The sequence below is a fragment of the Notamacropus eugenii genome, chromosome 1, assembly GCF_028372415.1.
Source record: "Notamacropus eugenii isolate mMacEug1 chromosome 1, mMacEug1.pri_v2, whole genome shotgun sequence".
Lineage (NCBI taxonomy): Eukaryota > Metazoa > Chordata > Mammalia > Diprotodontia > Macropodidae > Notamacropus > Notamacropus eugenii.
The window spans coordinates 593,683,881-593,703,601 of NC_092872.1; the positions used below are offsets into that span (position 1 = coordinate 593,683,881).

Sequence of the window (19,721 nt, forward strand, 5' to 3'; positions counted from 1 at the left end):
GACTATACATGTTTGTAACTGAGGGGTCTTTCATTTTCAGTGGTGAAGAGAGGTGGTTGGAATAGGAGGGAGAGAGAAGGTAGATTTTTGCTGATTGAAAAAACATACATAATTTTAAAAATAATCTGATGACTTCAACAATGTGTTATGCTCTGTAAAGACAATAAAGTCTAGGAAAGACACTATTTGCTACCTTGATGAGCTTATAGCTCAATGAAGGGTAAAATAATTATATAACTAATGCAAAATATTCCATGACAATAGTAGTTAGCATTTATGTAGAGTTTTAAGACATACAAATACACTTTATGCCTATTAATATCACTTAGTCTTTACAACAACCTATGAATTAGATACCACCAAAATGTATTGGAGAGTTTCAAAACAATATACAGAAGGACTGAAAGGAAAGAGGAAAAGTTTCCCAGAGGAAGTCCTATTTGAGTGGGCCTTAAGGAGTTTTAATAGGGAAAGAGAGGAACAAGGAGATTCAGTGCATAGGGAACAATATGACCTATAGCATGGAGACATAGCATGTAGGGTATGCCCTGGTGTGTGGATGTAAGATATGAGTGGGGAAGTCAGCTATGCAGTTTATCTAGAATTGTGCATATACACAGATAAGTTTTTTATTTTTGCTACATATGTCTATGTGTACATGTACATGTGTTGTTTGTGCATATATGCGTATGTATATATTTAAATGTATATGACACTGATTTTGATTCTCCTTTTCACCCTTGAATTAGTTTTTCATTGAGGCTTCCTTCCTAGATTATTATTTTTATCCTATCACCTAAGTAATGAGTGATTGATTCACTTCTTTGATTCAGGTGGGATTGAGTGCTGCATCTGGAAAGAATCTAGAATGCATTGCCAAGAATTGTGAAATTCTCAGTTAGTCAGGCAGTTAGTAAACGCTGAGTAGCGGCTATGTGCCAGAGACTGTGCTAAGTGCTGAGGATTCAGATAAAATCAAAAGACAGCCCTTGTTTTCAGGGAGCTCAGTCTAATGGGGGAAGGCAGCACGAGAAAAAACTGTAAAGAGGGAAGAGAGAAAAAGGAGACTCAGCACACAGGACCAAGTTCTGCAGTCAGATGGGAACTGGTGAGATGGCTTCCCTGGGAATTCTCCTTAAATGGAAGATCTGGAAGGAATCAGAGAGAGGGAGGGGACTCAGGCGGTGGTACTGAGGAGGTGTTAGTTTCAGAGCTGATGTAATCTTGGAGGATCATAATTTTCTGGATACCATGATGAAGTCTAAGAAAGCAACCTGTGAGAAATGAAACTGAAGGGTTTACGGACATAGATGGTGTTTTCATCACTGCTGCTAGTAAAAGGCAAGGGTTTTGAAAAAGATAAGAAGATTTTGGAAGTTAACAACAGATTTAGGAGATGATGTCTGTATCAGCGAGGACCCTGACATATACAGGGAGGTCGCCATATAGCTTTTTAGATCTGCATTGCTAAAAGGAAAGGAACTTTAGAAGGGTCAACAATCACTTTAATCAAGCACATATGTCATCGACTTAGTGCAGGGGAAAAAGCCAGCACCCTGAATTTCAGAGAAAATATAAAGAAATAATAATCAACAGACAGGGCTTCTAACTGTCTGACTGTAAGCAATACATACACCACAGATCAATAGACAGATCCAACTCTCTGACCATACATACATAGTTAATAGGGAGGGAAGCACCAACATTTGGGTTTTCAAAGCTCCTTAGCGACTGCCCAGAGTCTCATCTGGCCAAACAAACACTTCCAATAAGTAGGCCCAAAAGTAAAACCTCACTTCAGAGTATTTATACACTTTTCAGAGCCAGAGGGCATCACAATCCTTGAGAAAAAATGCCTCAAAAAATTGACAAAAGGTGTGGTCCTCCCCTAATCAAGCTTCCCTTAACGGGCAGGCCCATTAATGGGTGAGGAAGATCTTTAATTCTCTGCAGTGTCTGAGACTGGAATCTATATTTTTGCACCATGAATTAACATTGAGGAATAATTTATGGACCCTTGGCTGGGATGGAGTGTGTCCAAACAAATTCTGATGAAAATTTTTTTGAAATCTTACTAATCTAATCAAAAGACTTTAAACTGAAAAGGAAGGAGGAAATAGAAAATTATCCAATAACTAGATACCATGAAAAGTAGCTTTAATGCTGGAAGAATTACAATTTTTGTAGTTGTTGAGTTGTTTTCAGTTGTGGCAAATTCTTTGTGACTTCTTTTGGCACTTTTTTGGCAGTGATACTGGAATGGTTTGCCATTTCCTTCTCCAGCTCATTTTATAGATGAGGACACTGAGGTGGACAGGGTTAAGTGACTTGCCCAGAGTCACATGTGTGTGTTCGCCCTTCACTGCTGAAGAAGACTATGCCATCAGAGAAATGATGACATGACTTGCACTTGACTTTGTTTTGAGTAAGGGAGGGCTGTGCAGGTCACCAGCCTCACTTCTCCTCCAGAGCCATCTGAATCCAGTGACAGATATTCATCAGGATGACTGGAGATGACCCAGGATGAGGCATTTGGGGTTAAGTGACTTGCCCAAGGTCACATAGCTAGTGAGTGTCAAGTGTCTGAGGTGAGGTTTGAACTCAGGTCCTCCTGACTCCTGCACTGGTGCTCTATCCACTGCACCACCTAGCTGCCTCCCATAATCACATAGCTAATAAGTGTCTGAGGCCTGATTTGAACTCAGGGAAATAAGTCTTCCTAATTCCAGACCTATATCCACTGTAGCAATTAGATGCCAGAATTACAATAGAGATGCCCAGTAGTTCATAGGACACAAAATCCAAGAAAGGAGGCAGCAACCCTAATCCTAATCCTAACCCTGACTATCTGGCACACCCTTTCCTGAAATAATGGCACTATGCATTTCATTAAGGTTCCCAGAGCAAGATGTGAAAAATGGCAGGGAGGAAGAGAATATGCACGTGGATCAGGCAGATGACTTGGATGGACAGTTTGATGGCTGGATGCAATGTGAAGATTAAGCATTGTCTGGTTTCCAGGGCCAGTCAATAGATATGGTGGGTTAAGTGAAATCATTCTAGGAACAATGAGAGCTTTCAAGGATGAAATTCTGAAGACAAAGAGAAATTATTTTGATTAAGTATATGAGGGAGGGTTGTATTTAGCATGCTCTGAATATATAAGAATTCATTGACCAACTTAGATTTATAAAGGGCACACACACATGCATATGTGTGTATATACACATGTATATACATACATGTATATATGCATGTGTGTACACACACACATACACACATAAAGAAGGTGTGGGTGGAGAACAAGTATATCACCATAAATGAGAAGAGGGGACACAAATTGTGGTTGGGGGGGTTGACCTGAATTATTGAGCCAACTATGGTCAATCTTTGTCTTCTTCGCAGTGTAGTGAAGTCAGTCTTCTTATTTGTGTGGAACATAATTATGATAATTCAGGATCCTGTAGCTATTTGTCTCTAAATAAAGTATGGATGGAGACATGTTTCCCTAATAAGAGATTTGCATTTCATTTTCTAAAAAGATACATAAGCATCTCACTAATTCTTATCACTCTGAAATGTAATCTGTGATCATAAGAGCTTCTCTTTCTCCTTTCCTTCCTTCCTTCCTTCCTTCCTTCCTTCCTTCCTTCCTTCCTTCCTTCCTTCCTTCCTTCCTTCTTTCCTTCCTTCCTTTTCTTTCCTTCCTTCTTCCTTCCTTCCTTTTCTTTCCTTCCTTCTTCCTTCCTTCCTTTTCTTTCCTTCCTTCTTCCTTCCTTCCTTCCTTTTCTTCCTTCCTTCTTCCTTCCTTCCTTCCTTCCTTCCTTCCTTCCTTCCTTCCTTCCTTCCTTCCTTCCTTCCTTCCTTCCTTCCTTCCTTCTTTCCTTCCTTCTTTCCCTTTTTAGTCTTGAGACAGAAAAGGTATTAGCATGGCAGAAAAACTTGATTTTTGGGAATGTGGGTTTTCAATCAAAAGTGAAACTTTAGACTCACACCAAAATTTTTTTTAGCAGGGGAGATGACAAATGCTGTAGGGACTGCTGTTAGAACTTTGTCCATTTCTGAATGCCACATTTTTCAAAAGACATGAATAATCTAGAAAGGATTCAGAGTGGAGTGACTAGGATCATTTCACGTGGCTGAAGGAACTAGACGTCTTTAGCCTAGAAAAGAGAAAACTTGGGGAGAGTATGGTAGTGGTCTTTTGATATTTGACAGTTCGTCACATGGAAAATCTCCGAGAACTAGTTCTGTTTGGTGCTAGAGGGCAGAATTAGGAGCAATGGGTGAAAGCTGTAGGGAGACAGATTTGGGCATGATGTAAGGAATGGGCTGCCTTGGAAAAGAGTGTTTTGTTGATTAGTCGTGTCTGACTCTATGACCTTATTTGGAGTTTTCTTGGCAAAGATATTGGAATGGTTTGCCATTTCCTTCTCCAGCTTGTAGATGAGAAGACTGAGGCCAATAGGGCTAAGTGACTTGCCCAGGGTCATACAGTTAGTAAGTTTCCAAGGCCAGATTTAAGCTCAGGTCTTTCTGACTCTAGGTCCATTGCATTACCTAACTGGTATTACCTCTGGGGTCCCTTCCAACTCTAGATTTTGGTTTTATAATCATCCAATTCATGGGTGGTTGATCGGGGATCCATGAACTTATTTTAAAATATCTTTACAACTACTTATTTGTAACTATTTATAAAAGTAGTTATAGCTATAGCAATATATTTTATAGCTACAGCCATTTAACCATTTATATCTATGTGCTCTTGTATGGATGTACTCCTATGTACCATTCCCACTATGCCACACTGTCTTTTCTAAGGTCTTTTTCAAGTCTAAGATTCTGTGATAACTTCCATTTATTGGCATAACTTTGACCAACTTTTTTCTCTTAGTCTCATTTTTCCAGATGAGAAAACTGAGACACAGGGTAGTTGACTCATATAATATCACATAGCAAAGTCATATCAAAGCTGTGATTACACTCTTTAACCCTTATTTACTATTCTGCTGCTAACCCCTCCCCTCCCTCCTTAAAAAGATTGTGTGTTTCAGAAGTTTATTAAATGAACTGTTAATTAGAAAGAACTGACTAAAGATATGGAAGTAATGGGAAACTTGGGAGAAAGTGGAATCCCCTGGTATATTGGTACAGGAGTATTATTCTTTAATAGAACAGATTTTAAAACATGAGAAATACTTGATACTCTTCTGTTGATGTATAATAAATGCCAATCTTAGAACAATTAAAATTACAAGGAATTAAAAGGGCAATGGAAAGATGCATGGTGTGTATGAAGTAGATATTAACAATGATACCTTTTAGGTATCTCACTGAGGGGAGCTGATCCCATAATGAGAGTACAAAATAATAGATGGGTAGCCACAAATGTAATGATATCCATAGAATAGTAAAAGCCCAGAAGGAAGGTCTCTAGTACATTGAGAGGCTCCTCTTTGGAGGATTTATAGAAGGACAGGAAAAAGAGTTGCATAGGATAAGATTGGGACGGGGGGAGTGGTGTAATGTGACCAGTGGAAGGAATATCCACACTGAAGGATCCACTGACGTCTTGAAGCATGAAAAATACTAAGTATGTGAGCCTACAGATGAATGACTGAATGAGTGAATGAGCATTTTTAAGAACTTAGACTATACAAAATAGTGTGGGGAGCCCTGGAAATGCAAAGGCCCATAATACATAGAGGGTAGCAGCAGATGGTAATACATCTTTAATGTGGAGAAAGAATACCACTCACAGGTGCTAGGAAATTCTAAAAAGAGAAATTCTAATTATACAACTGGAAAGGAACCTCATGAGAAAGAGAAGGGGGAGATAGCTAAAGAAATCTAACATGAAGTCTTCTGGTGAAGTCACTGAAAAAGGAAAGTAAAAAAGATGAAAGGAAGTTGAATACAAAGGGAGACACAAATAAGTCAAGATAATGTCAGGAGGGCCACTTGAATGATGATGATGATAAAATAATAACAATAACAAAATCTCAGAATATTCATCCAGATTCTTTTGAACTGTTGCACACAATTGCCTGAATATATCATAGATTCATAAAAGCTTGAGAACAATGCTATCTTCAGTACTTATAATCTCCACATTAATACAGAGCAAAAAGGTTTCGATTTTTAGAGACCTGGCCAAGGGTGTCAAAATCACATGGGAACAGGATGAAGTCTCTGTCCTCTCCATTATCCTGTCTGCTTCTAGATGTGTGCCAAGGATGCTTGCAGAGAAGTGTACCGAGGATGAGCTTATATTTTATTCAGCTACAAACCCAGTACTTTATCCACATGTGGAATACTTGTAGAACACTGAATATAATAATAGCATGATTGTGCCTGGTCCCAGGTTACCTACACCTGGGACTGTGCTGTAGTTAGCATGGGAGCCATTTGATAGATTTTCAGTGTATTTGTTCATAAATCAGTAATATCACAAATCAGACTTGTTTTGTTGATTGTCTAGACTTAAGGGAATGTTGGGGGAAAAAACATTGATAATTCAGATTAAACTTAAATGTGTGCTGTGCATTTTTAGAAAGCCAGTTGCTAAACATTTAGGAGTGCATTCTTGTCCAAATCCCATCAGCAAAAAAGAACAATTAGATGATAATAATATAACTTAGGGTTTGTGAAGAATTATAAAGAAAACTATGAGATCTTTGCCATCTCTAGATGTTAGTTTAGTTAAACATGAACGTTGGCTCCATGATCCCAGGGATCATGTGTCTGCTACTTGAAGAGATTGACACTAGATGGAGACCTTACTCAGGTTTTGTATTGCATTTCTTTTTTTGCGGGGGGGGGGGGGGGGGGGGGGGGGGGGGAGGGGGGGAATGGGTGGGAGAGGAGAAGCTCCTTAAACAGCTGCAGGAAATGCAGTCAACTTTTATTGTTTTTAGTTTTATTTCATCTTTATTTTCAAGATACAACTATATCCATGACAAGTACAGTTAAATGTGAAGATCTGGAAGGGTGGGGAGGGAGAGTTGTGCTGAGGACAGAGCTTAAAGCACTGTTAGAGGGTGTCACCGAAGCCTTAGCACAGTTTCAAGCCACTAAAACTGATGTCTTTTGGGACGTGTATATGTGAGTTGTTATTAATACGTGGAGTTTTATAAAAATTTCACATGAGATTTAAAAAATAACATTTGAGGCACATTTTTTTAAAAAGTAGCTAAACTTGGTCACAGGGAGATTGGCATTCTATTGGGAGGTTTAGATAGCAAACATGAATAATGAAAGTTGAAGGAAGAAGAAAAGCTGTGTAATCTATGAGTCTGAATTCTAGCTTATTTGTTGTGGTTCCTGAAACACACATCTTCCAGATTCCTCGTGCTTCCGTTCCCATGCCTGAGTCAAGAGCCTGCACTGTTTTATTTGGATGTGATGCACTGGGAAGGGAACTGATTGGCTGAACTTTTTCTGAGATCACAGATTTCCCAGTTTCCATTATTATGACATCAGTTTCCTGAAGGCTATGTTAATAAATGATAGGAAGAATGGGACAGGAGACCGGAGAGGCTCAGGTGACTATGGACAAGTCACAGTCACAGTCTCAGTTTCCTCATCTGTAAAATGATGATAACATCTATAGTACTCAGCTTTCAGCATGGTGGTTATGAGATCCAAATTATATAGGTAATAATATAGGTAAATTGCTTTGCACGTTATCATGGAAATCAGTCCCAGTGTCCATGAGGTCATTTGGTTGAAAGAATAACCATTTTTAACCTTCCCCCGAAAGAACAGCCAGTCTGAACAGTGTGTATCTCTGGCTGTCAAAGTAAAACAGGCCAGTGAAGTTATTACCGTATAAGTCCAGGCCAAACAACTGACTTTTGCCTCAAATACTGTATGCAGATCATTAAAGTCAAAAGATATGTGTTCTCTATTAGCCATCTGATATTTGCCTTGGTAATTCCCCTGCTTTATTTGTGGAAAATGACCAAAGTGTTCAGAAAGTTCTTGCCATGGATTTCCTTTTATTTTTCTCCTTATTTCCCCTCAAATCTTATTCTATATTTCGTTTTTACCAGCTCTTTGGAGGCTCAGGGTTTTGGCTAGAGCCATAAGGGAAATTGCCTGAATTTTTGTAACTCTTCCAACTCTGATGAAATTTATAAGTTTTTCAAAGTTCTCCCAAATAGTTTATTCTTTTGAGATTTTCCAGACCAGTGCCAGCAAATTATTAGGACAAGAGCAAAAAGTGTCCTTTAAAAAAAAGCACTAGAAAGGAACTCTACGTTACTCTCTTCCACCATCTTTAATGAGTGAAAAGCCCTCACAAAGGATCTAAGTCTTTTCCTTCAGGGGATTTTCAAATTGCAGGGGGAGCTGAGTTCTTATTTGGAGGCTACAGGAGTCCACCATGCCTATTCTTCTCCTCCTCTTCTGACTTAGAACCCTGTCCTGGGCACCCTCACGGGCTTTCTTTCCCAAGGAGGTTCACAGTTGAAATTTTCACGTGCTTAAAAGTATTGTTACAGCCATGATTGAAATATTGTCTACTTTTAAGTCCATTGTTTTTATTTTTATTTTTTTGCTTTAATTTGCAATTTGGGAATTCTAGACTATTGTTATGTATGAGAAGGTAGTTGGAAATTACTGGAACTTTAACTGAAGGCAGTATTTCTCCTTCTGAACATTTGATATCTCATTAGGGATACAGGCAAATTTAAAAACTTGTTAAATATTTCCCCATTACATGTAAATTTTAAAAAAAATTCATTTTTTAAGAATTTGAGTTTCAAATTATCTCCTTCTCTCCCGCCCCTCCCCTCACTTGTTGAGAAGGTAACCAATATCATATTGATTATAATGTCCAATCGTGCAAAACACATTTCCACATTAGCAATGTCAATGCAGAGTTGTGGACATCAGAAGTCCCCAAATCCAAATAGTTTGGTGGCGCTTGTATTTACAGAACTATGGGATATTTGCACAAGTGGACTGCAGTCAGCCTGAATGGGTTCATGTGAGCTGCTCATTAAGATTTTAGTATGAGCATTTGTCTCAGAAATCAACAAACTACAAATCAGGTCTTGGTTTATTGTTTTGTTGATTGTATAGACTTAAGAAAAGGATGGAGAAAATTTTAATAATGCAGATTAAACTTAAAAATGTGTTGTGTGTACTTTTTTTCCCCCCTGAGAGCCAATTATTTAACATTTACCAGCCCACCACTGCCTAGATGAATGGAAGAGGCTGGTCTTCCTCACGTCATAAACCTCTCTCCCCTTGCTGTATTTATCATTTTCTTCCTCTTGCTCTTAAAAATCTGAGAGGAAATACTTTTAGGAATCACCATTGCCTAATAGTGTGAAAGGTAATATCAAGAGAAAAGCAGAGGATAACAATAGCCAAAAGGGCAAGACTATGGATTTGACTTGGTGTATTGCCAATTGTTGACATGGGCCATTCTGTTAACAAAAGAGAATGGAGGTGCTGTCTATCATTGGTCACCATGAGCCAGGAGAATAACACTGGAATTGTTGGACGGCAAGGGAGAGTGAGAGTATCTGGGACAGATTAAAAGGGAAAATTGGACCCATTTCTGCTGAATGGTGATGGCGCAGTTTAGAATATTTTATGTGAAAGAATGATTTGCTTTAAGACTAGTGTTCTTATAATTTTTAAAAAATTTATGTGTCATGAAGTCCTTTAGCCATCTGATATAGTCTATGGACTCCTTGGAGCTATATTTTTAAATACATACAATAAAATATACCGGATTATAAAAGAAACCAATTGTATTGAAATATTTTAAAAATACCAAATATTTAAATATTAAGATACCAAATATTTAAAATACCAAAATATATTTTTTTAAAAGACAGCTTCACAGACTCCAGGTTAAGAACCCCTGATTGAGAATACAGGAAGTCATGGGATGAAAGGTCAAACATACCACACTTACACTGTAATCGTGGCTTAATACTCCAGACCAGAAGGAGGAAACTTTAAGGAATTGAGGAAGACATCTTGAATGGCCAGAGCTAGGTCATTGTTGCAAATCTCTGGGAAGTGTATATGATGCTCAAGATAAAGAAGGATTCCAGGGATGACCAAGATATTCACTTTAAAGTAAGAAACATGAACCATTTTTAGGGTGATGGGAGCGGGGAATTAAAAGGTGATGACGTATTTGACTCATTCACTGGAGGCTGAATTGGTTGCATATACACAGGCTCAATTACCCTCTGTTTGGCAAGGTTGGCTATGTATTTCTGTGACTAAGTGGAGACATGGATGCTTGCCTTGCAATCTGAGCAAGAAGCTGTTATTTCAAGTGCAGTATAATAGAGTCAGTCCTCTTGTCCCAGTGACAGATGCATTTTTACTTTATTTAAGTGTCTTTGCAGCTGGGGTCTATTTCAGTCTTAATCTACCTTTTTGTTTTTTCCTTTTTGACTTTGAGATAGAGAGTAGTTAATGGGATAGTTCAATCTATGGGAATCAAGCTTCTGAAGTGTTTGGTTACATTAGGTGATAGGACTGAGGAGTAAACAAAAAAACCCCACTTATTATGCACTTACTATGTGCCTGATCACTGCCTATGCTAATAACTCTTAAATCTTCAGCCTTGCTGACATTTTCAGCAAAGTCAAATGAAAAAACCTGGGTTCAAATCTTGACTCTATTTTGCTACCTTGAATAAGTCACTCAATGGAGCCTCAGTTTCCTCATTTGTAAAATTAGGGTACTGATCTGATCCAACACTGCCCCATTCTTAGCCTTATTGTGTCTCCAACTGTCTCTCCCAACAAAGGCTGGTGTCCCAAGATTCAAGGTCTCTCTACTCACCCATCGCTGACCAAATTTGTCTTAAAATTGATTTGTGGTGCTCTGTGCCCTCAGTACCAGATTTTCTAGTATGACTAACAAGGATTGTTTTATTCTCATTTTACAGATGAAGAAACATCTGTAAAATTAGGGGGTTGCTCTAAGTGACCTCCAAAATCTCTTTTCCAGCTCTAAACCCAGTGCCTCTTAGCTCTAATCCTTCATGTTCAGTTGCCTGATACAAATATTTCCAATTTTGGGGGCATACTACAAACCACGTATTTTTTAAAAGTTCACCTTTTCCTGCTTCTTCAAGCTGGGTTCCTGTCTTTGCTTTTTCAAAACCTCATGACTATAGTGGGCTCTCATCTCTTCTTGACCACCGTGTCAGACAGTTGGTAAATATTATCATCCCCACTTTACAGATGAAGAAACTAAGTCTCAAACAGGTTAACTGACTCACACATGGTCACCCAGATAGTTTGTGAGATAGAATTGAAACCTGCTCTCCTGATTTAAGCCTCTTTTCATTCTACCACATTTCCTCCTAGAGGCAGCTAGGTTGCTCTGTGGATAGAATGTGGGCTGCTGGAGTCAGAAAGACCTGAATTCAAATCCAGGCTCAGACACTTAGTGTGTGACATCAAACTAGAAGCTTGACCTCTATATGCCTCAGTTCCCTCAGCTGTAACATGGGGAAAATAATGGGACTCTCCTCCCAAGTTTGTTGGGAGGATGAGATATTTTTGAAGTGCTTACTTAGCAGAGTGGCTGGCATGTAGTAAGTACTCGATAAATGCTTGCTCCCTTTTTCTCCTCACAAGTGTTTTCTCCACTGTTGATGTTTTCTGATCTTTTCTATACAGGGTTGTCAGAAGAATCTTCTAAAATGTCTTCTACCATGTCACCACCCTGCTCAAAATCTTCAATGGCTCACTTTTGCAGATGGAATAAAAATCATTCTTCCCAGCTTGGCATTCAAGGCCCTTTCAAACATTGTCTGCTCTAGCCAAAATGCTTGTCACTGTCTCCCAAATTACCCTTCTTCTTTTCTGCCTCCACACTTTTGCTTATATTGTTTCACCCATATGGAATATTCATGGCTCCCCATTCCCAATTTCCTGCCTGGGCAATCTTAGCCATCCTTCTCAACTCAGACAAAAATTCCACCTTCTCTGTAAAACCTGCTCTGATCGTTCAAGCCAAATGTGATTCATCCCTGCCTAGAGTTCCTAGAGCAGCTGTTAGTCATGGGATGAAATGTACCACTTAATCTTGGGTATCATGGAAGTGCTGGGCTCCCAGTAAGGAAGACTAGATTCAAATCCTGCCTCTGATGCTTATTGGCTTTGGGACCACAGGCAAATGATTTAACCTCTAGGAGCCCTATTTCCCACCCAGAAGTTCTCCCTTGTTGGTGAAATCATAAATCTGTGTATTCATGTATATGCTGCCCATATCCTGTTTCATAACTTTTTACTGTTGTTACTAACATCTGACATCTGATTCAGTAAGCATTTACAAATGCCACTGACGTACAAGGAACTGAACTGTGCACAGGACATACACAGACAAGATGACTAACAGTTCCTGCTCTCAAAGAGTTTACATTTTACCAATAACATTTCTATTTTGGTCTTGAACAATAATGAAAAAATTTAAAAACAGTTTACCTTATCACATATTCCAAACTAGATTGTAAACATTTTGGAGGGCAAGTATATCTTTGAGTCCCCCAAAATACCTAGTACATATTAGGTCTTCAATAAATATTACTAGATTGAATCTGATTTCTCATAAAAAAAAATCACCTTAGAAATACCAGTAGAAGAATTAAATCATCTCAGAGCTAGAAAAGGTGCTTAGATATCATGTAATGCCCCAAACCTGCCTCCTTTAAGGATGGAAAAACCAAGACTCAAAGAGATGAAGTTATTTTTGGAGGTAAAACAGTTGCAGGGGTGAGGAACCTGAGGCTTTAAAGCCACATGTGGCCTTCTAAATACTTAGGTGCAGCCTTTTAACTGAATGCAAATCAAAAGGCCATACTTAAGGATTTAGAAGGCTTCATTTGTTCTGCAAAATTTAGATTCAGTCCAAAGGCCAAACTTAAGGATTTAGAAGGCCACGTGTGGTCTTAAGGCCGCAGGTTCCCCACCCCTGAGCTAGTCACTTGCAGTCTTGGGATCTCCATATCCCCTGTGCACTTTCCATCACCCCAGTCTCTTCATCTCTTTTTAGGCTCTAGATCTTAAGTGATTTCAGCTCATCTCCTGCAATGCTTTTGCAGTATTAATGATGTGGTAAAACCTCAACCATTTAGTTTATTTACCTTTTCTTCCCCTCCCTTGAGGTCTTGGTCTCCAGAGTCAATAACTTTCTCTCCATCTGCCTCATAAACTGCATTTTACGTACTGCCTGTGGCAAGAGGCTGTAAAAGCAGGAGTCTGACAGGCCCAGAAAATATAAACACCATTTGTTTTGTCTCAAGTTCTTGTAACCTGTCTGATAAGGTGGAAAAGATGTCCCCTGTCAGTGATCCCCTTTAGCCTCCCAGCCTGCTTCATCCAGGTTAATCATGTCTGTTTTTCTTTTTGCTTGTGTTTTCTTGGAGGCTGGGGGTGAGACTTCGTAGGAGAAATGAAATGCTGCCATTTGTATACACAGAATGTGTCCACATTATTGATGTTTGAAAAAGTGAAAAAAAATGCAGCAACTCTTTAAGAAGCTTGTAAAAAGAATTGTTTCCCCTGCTTGTGTTTAGAAAATGTACCATGTGAATGGAAGCAAGGCTGTGGGGGAACAGTTGGAACATAATGGTCCCTTTAACAGTGGAGAGATTCCAGATTCCTGAATTCTGCTGCCTTGCACTAGTTCAGATAAGAGGCTGGGAAAATGAGTTATTAATACTAATTTTAAAAATAAGAAATAACACATAGTGCTTTACAAATTCTCTCATTTGATTTTTACCATAGTGCTGGAAGGTACATATTACTATTCCTCTAGATGAGAAAACTGAGGTATACAGACTTCTACAGGGTTACAATGCTAGTAAATGTCTGTATCAGTAAGTACCCCAACACACACAAGGAGGCCTACTATCACAGGTTCTTAAATCTGCATTTATAAAAGGAAAGGCAATTTTTGAGGAGTAAACAATCATTTTAATTACATTCAACATATAGAAAAATCTAATCCGATAAAGACCAACAGACAGGGTTCTTCCTGCCTGAATCAGAGCAATATTCCATACAATTTACATACATCCCTAAGGGGCAGCTAGGTGCCGCAGTGGATAGAGCACCAGTGCAGGAGTCAGGAGGACCTGAGTTCAATTTCACCTCAGACACTTGACACTCACTAGCTGTGTGACCTTGGGCAAGTCACTTAACCCCAACTGCCTCATCCTGGAATATCTGGTCACTTGATTCAGATGCTCTGGAGGGAAGTGAGGCTGGTGACCTGCACAGCCCTCCCTCACTCAAAACAAAGTTGAGCGCAAATCATGTCATTATTTCTCTGATGGCATGGTCTTCTTCGGCAACAAAGGATGAACACATACATACATGCCTAGATCAAGAGAGCCTTTGCATCTGAGCAGACAGGAGGTCTGAACATATGGCCACTCAGAGTCTCGACCAGGTAATCACAAGATCCTTCTCATAAGCGGACCCCCAAAGTAGAACACTAACCTCCCAGTAAATACAATAAAGACTTGGCTTCTGATTGGCTCAGAGTCAGCAGGCATGAAATCCACATGACTCAGCACAGCTGTGAACCATCAGGGCTCAAAGGGGACTGAACCCTCAGGTACTCACAATCTAGCCTGAGCCTGGAAAACAACTCCAAACAAACAAATCCCACACTGCTTATTGTGACAATGTCTGAGGCAGAATTTTAACCCAAATATTCTAGTCAGGCCTGGAACTCTGTCAGCTCTGCTGCCCAGCTATTGCATAGCGCTTCAACATTTGCAAAGTACTTTACATGCATTATTTTATTTCCATGTCATGACAACCTGTTGAGCAGGTATGACAGGTATTAGAGCTGTAACAAGGCCAAGATGAACAGAAATTTGTCCCAGGGTGCTGCAATTTACAGGCACTTGTTATGAGTCCTTGGGCCTCAAACAGATAGCAATAACTGAATTTAGCACCTAGTTAGTATTGATAGCAAAAAATAGGAAGTTACCACATGGTCTTCTTTCCCCAGGCAGTCACATTCCATGTGAACTCTGGTCCTACCCTCCTTCTTTTCCCAGTAGGCTTGTGGTGTCCCTGCCTCTTTCCTCCAACAAAGCTATATGTCCCAAGATTCAAAGTCTCTCTACATCCCTCCCCAACTGAATTTGTCTTTTAAAAAATGTTGATTTGTGGACACCTTTAGTGTTGTGCACCCAGATACCAGAACAGCTTATAGGTCTCTGACAAATATTATTATCCCCATTCCACAGATGAGAAACAGTCTTAGAGAAGCTAAGTGATTAATTTACTCAGTTACATAGCTCACGTATCAAAGTTGGGCTAAAACAGTGGCCAAAGTTTATAGAGCCCAAGACTTAATGAAGCTGCTGAGAATGTCTAGTTAGCCTGTGAGGAATTTTAATAGACTTTACAGGACTTCCTGACTCCAGATTCTGCACTGTATCCATTCTATCACCTTGCTTCTCAAAAGTAGTGGGTGCTCTTTGATTTGAAGTAGATGCTCCAATGCTTTTTGCAAAATATCTCCATAGTCTTCATGTGTCCGCTCAGATAAATATCTGCCTCCTGGAGGTATTTCTAATCCTTCTCTACTGTTTGCATCAGAGACTGCTAGGTGGTGCCACAGAGCACAGTGATGGGCCTGGAGTCAGGAACATCTGATTCAAATCCTGCCTCAGACACTTACCAGCCTTGTGGCCTTGGGCAGTCACTTTACCTCTGCCTACCTCAGTTTCTTCATCAGTAAAATGGGAATAATGACGGTACCTCCCTCCCAAGGTTGTTGTGAGGATTAAATGGGGAAATATTTATAAAAGTGCTTTGCAAATCTTAAAATGCTATATAAATGCAAGCTATTATTAAGTGTTATTTTCTCCAAGGGGTGAAATGAAGATGTTAAAAAAGATATTAACAAGCAAGCAGCTGAACACCTTCATCATCAGGCATTACCTGGAGTCTGGTGCATGTGGAAAGCCTATTGAATGAGGTGAGGTCTCTGGTCTTCTCTGAGTCTATACATTGCTTATATTGATAATGATGCTGAAGTTACTTAGGTTGATGAAGAAAGGAGACACTGTAATTAGCTGCTGTTCAACAGTTCGAATTGTACCCTGTTCTTAATACAGGATAATAATAATAATCATGTTTGTCCTTCATTTTCAAAGAGGATCAATAACATTATGTCTTCACTTGCACCTGAACTGGATTGAAGTGAGGCAGAGCTACATAAAGTCAACAGCCTCACTGTCTCCCCCAGAGTCATCAAATCTAGCAACAGGACAAAAGTCAAGATGACTGGTGATGGCCCATGAAGCAATGGAGAACCTTGGCCCTCCAATGCCTGACCAAGCTCTAAGCACTCCACAGCGCCTGATTCAGCCATCTTCATCATCATTGGAACAAATTGTCTTCATCCGTCCATTCCACCTGGGAAAGTCTTCACATGCTTGGGGTAGACATCTCCTTAACTCCCTGAGGGATTAGAGGCCTGTTGGCTAACCTCAACTTGGTTTAGCCTGCCTGCCAAGATGGTTTTATTGGGGTGTGGCCAATGGACATGCAAGAGCTTCTTGGAGCCACAAGTGAGTTGGGGGTGTATGGGGCATTTAGGGAGGACTAGCACCTCTGACATGAGGGCTTGTTGAGTTCTTTTAAGGCCTTCTCATCTATCTTTGGTGTCCACCTTTACCCAATTCTCAATAATAATAATAAACATTTTTATAGACGTTATTATGTCTTGGGTACTGTGCTAGAATAATGTGCACATTTAAAAAATTTTTGAATTAATATTCTTAACTAGACAACTATAAACAATTAAGCCTTTCTTTCTCTATATATGTACATAATGTTATAAATCTTTTATCAAAATTTGCTTGATTTAAAAAACATGCTATAACAACCCCCTTTTGATGGGGTTTGGGGGTGGAATCACTATCCTTTTACAATCCACCCTACCTAGGTCACTACCCCTTTACAACCAGCCACCCCCCTCTTGTGACACATAGACATTGTTAAGCAAACCAAAATCCACTCATTGGCTGTTTGAAAAGATATATACTAATCTGCACTTCAAGTTTCCTAACTCTCTGGTAGGCAATGAGTAGTATGCTTTATCACTGGTCTTCTTAAGTCATGGTTGGTCACTGGATTTTATTAATTTCAAGTAAGAGCAGGTTCCCCTCCTCTTAACTTCCCTTCTCTTCTTAAACTTTTTATTAATCTTCTTTCCCTCATACTTCCCTTCTTCATTTTTGATTGGGCTAGATATTTAATGCATTGGCCATGATGACTTGAGGCCTTTCAGACACTCCACCAGATTGCATCTCTTCCCTAGCTGGGCCAGGAAGAAAGTGGTTTGGGCCCCTGGTACAGAAAAAGTCCAAAAGTTCTTTTGGGTTTTGTATGTGTCCAATTGCATGTCAAAATAAAAATATATAAAACCTTTATGTTATGTCTTATTTTTGTATCAGTCATGACTTCTCTCCCCACTAATGGTGTAGGTGATGAGTTGACTCTATCAAAAATTATGATTAAAATCAAACTGACACATTCTATACTATTCAAACTATAGCTCCTTGTATTTTTTTCTGATTTCTTTAATTGGGTCTCTTTAAAAGTAAATAGAGGGGCCTTAGCATAATATTAAAAGTTTTGAGTTCTCTTTTTGTAACTCAGAAAAGTTGGAATCTTTGTTGCCAGGCTTCAGCAGCAGGGAGCCGTTCCTTCTGCTGTTGAGAGCTGGCTTGAAACAGTGTACAGCGGGATATGTAAAATCTGTCTTTCTTGCAAAATGTTAGGTTCTGTATCTCTGCTGTGTTGGACCAAATGCCAGGCTGTACCGATTGTGTTAGTGAATTCTTCAGCTGCTGTTCTTCTCTGGGTTTCTACATTACTATGTCTGTCTTACAATGTAAACTCTGGGATGTCATGGTCCGCCATCTTAGATTTATCCTGGTATTCTTGTACCTGCTTTGAAGTCAAACACATGAAAGGCTCTGTGTCTTCTGATAAGCACAGTGTTCTAGAGGATGTTAAAGAAAAGGAAGCCCTCTGTGGATCACCATCCTTAGATATTTCGTGTCATCATGGATGTTACAAAGGAAAAATGAAGTACCTCAATTTTATCTTTAAGTCTCCAGACAATGACACACCTAGAAAACTTTTCTTTAGTGCTTAAATACCACATAATACACACAAAGAAGAGAGAAAAATCCTATTTTTCTTTATAAATGATTAAATTATATTCAACAGAATTTGCATCCCTATTATTTAGCATAGGGCCTGCCACACAGTAGGCACTTGATACATGCTTGTCAATTGATTGAATGAGCCTCTCCTATGTGTACAGCATCATGTCAGGCTCCGTAGCTACAAGCTAGGAATTCTGGGGCCTTGGGATAAGTACCAGAAAACATACGCTAAAGTGAACAGTGCTAAAAGCAACCTTAAATCAACTTTAAAAATTAATTTGATTGAGAGAAGAGAACTTGGGCCTCTCTACACAAAACCTCATAAAGAGAAAGGAAAGAATCCCAGGACTTTTAGAGGAATCAGCAAGACAGGGTTAGGGTGGGAGGAGGCTTCTCTGGAAGTTTAGTTGTCTTGGTGAGAGATAGCATGCTACCTGGTAGCTTCACATTTTAACTGGTTCTTGCTAACTATATGTCAAGTTCAATTGTTTTTACCTGCTAGAATAAGCACAGCCAGCATCCCTGGACAAAATTCTCATCTTCCTTCTACTTTGGTGTTATTAGCTACTATTACTGTTCCGCAAGCTGGGGGAAGATAGTAATAATAAAAAAATAACATTTATATAGTACCTTAAGATTTGTAAGGCCCTTTACAAGTATTATCTTACTTGATTGATTTTTACAACAGTTCTGGGAGATAGGTACTGTCATTATCCCAATTTAAAAATGAGAAAACTGAGTCATACAGAGTTTAAGTCACTTGTGGTCACACAGCTAGTTAAGTGTCTAAAGCTGTATTTGAACTCAGGGTTGCCTTGTTCCAGGTCTATTGCTATATCCACAGGGCCATCTAGCTGTCTCACTACTGATGATAAGTGCTATAAAGGTAGAGATCATATCTTATTTAAGCATAGTACAGTAGAAAGTACTGTAGATTTAGAGTCAGAGAACCTGGATTTGGGATAGCTAGGTGACACAGCAGATGGACTACTAGGCCGTGCAGTTAGGAAGGCTTGAGTTCAAATTTGACCTTAGACACTTAGTAACTGTGGGGCTCTGAGCAAGCCACTTAATCCTGTTTGGCTCAGTTTCCTGATCTACAAAATAAGCTGGAGAAAGAAATGGCAAACCAGTCCAGTATCTTTGCCAAGAAAACCCCACATGGGGTCATGAAGAGTTGGATATAACTGAAGTAACTGAACAACCACAACCTGTATAAAGTTCTGATTCTTCTACTGTGTAATCCTGGGCAAGTCACTTAAATTTTCTGGCCTTAGTTTTCTCCTCTGTAAAATGAGTTAGATTAGATGATCTCTAGTCCCTTAGAGCTCTTAATCGTATGATCCCATTATGTCCTGCTTACTATGCATGCTACACAGCATACAAAATATTTTTAAAATTCTGTTACTTTAATATCATTGAAGTCATAGGATTTACTCATTATGTTTTACGTTAATCAATGATCATTTTTGTTTTTTACACCTTGACAACTCACCAATAACTTGCCTACTTTCTCAATAAACTCCCT

General features: G+C 39.2%; 1 long non-coding RNA gene across 3 annotated transcripts in view; it reads left to right on the top strand.

The window, feature by feature from the left end:
- The window catches only part of LOC140520561 (uncharacterized), a 33,685-nt gene extending 16,236 nt beyond the window's left edge, over window positions 1-17,449 (top strand). The window contains exons 2-3 of one of the 3 annotated variants that reach the window (XR_011972572.1): window positions 9,851-15,990; window positions 16,169-17,449. This is a non-coding gene — a long non-coding RNA (uncharacterized lncRNA). Of the gene's footprint in view, window positions 1-9,850 lie in introns of all 3 variants that reach the window. The other 2 variants (XR_011972573.1, XR_011972571.1) reach the window with 2 other exon arrangements.
- Window positions 17,450-19,721: the final 2,272 nt, after the last annotated feature.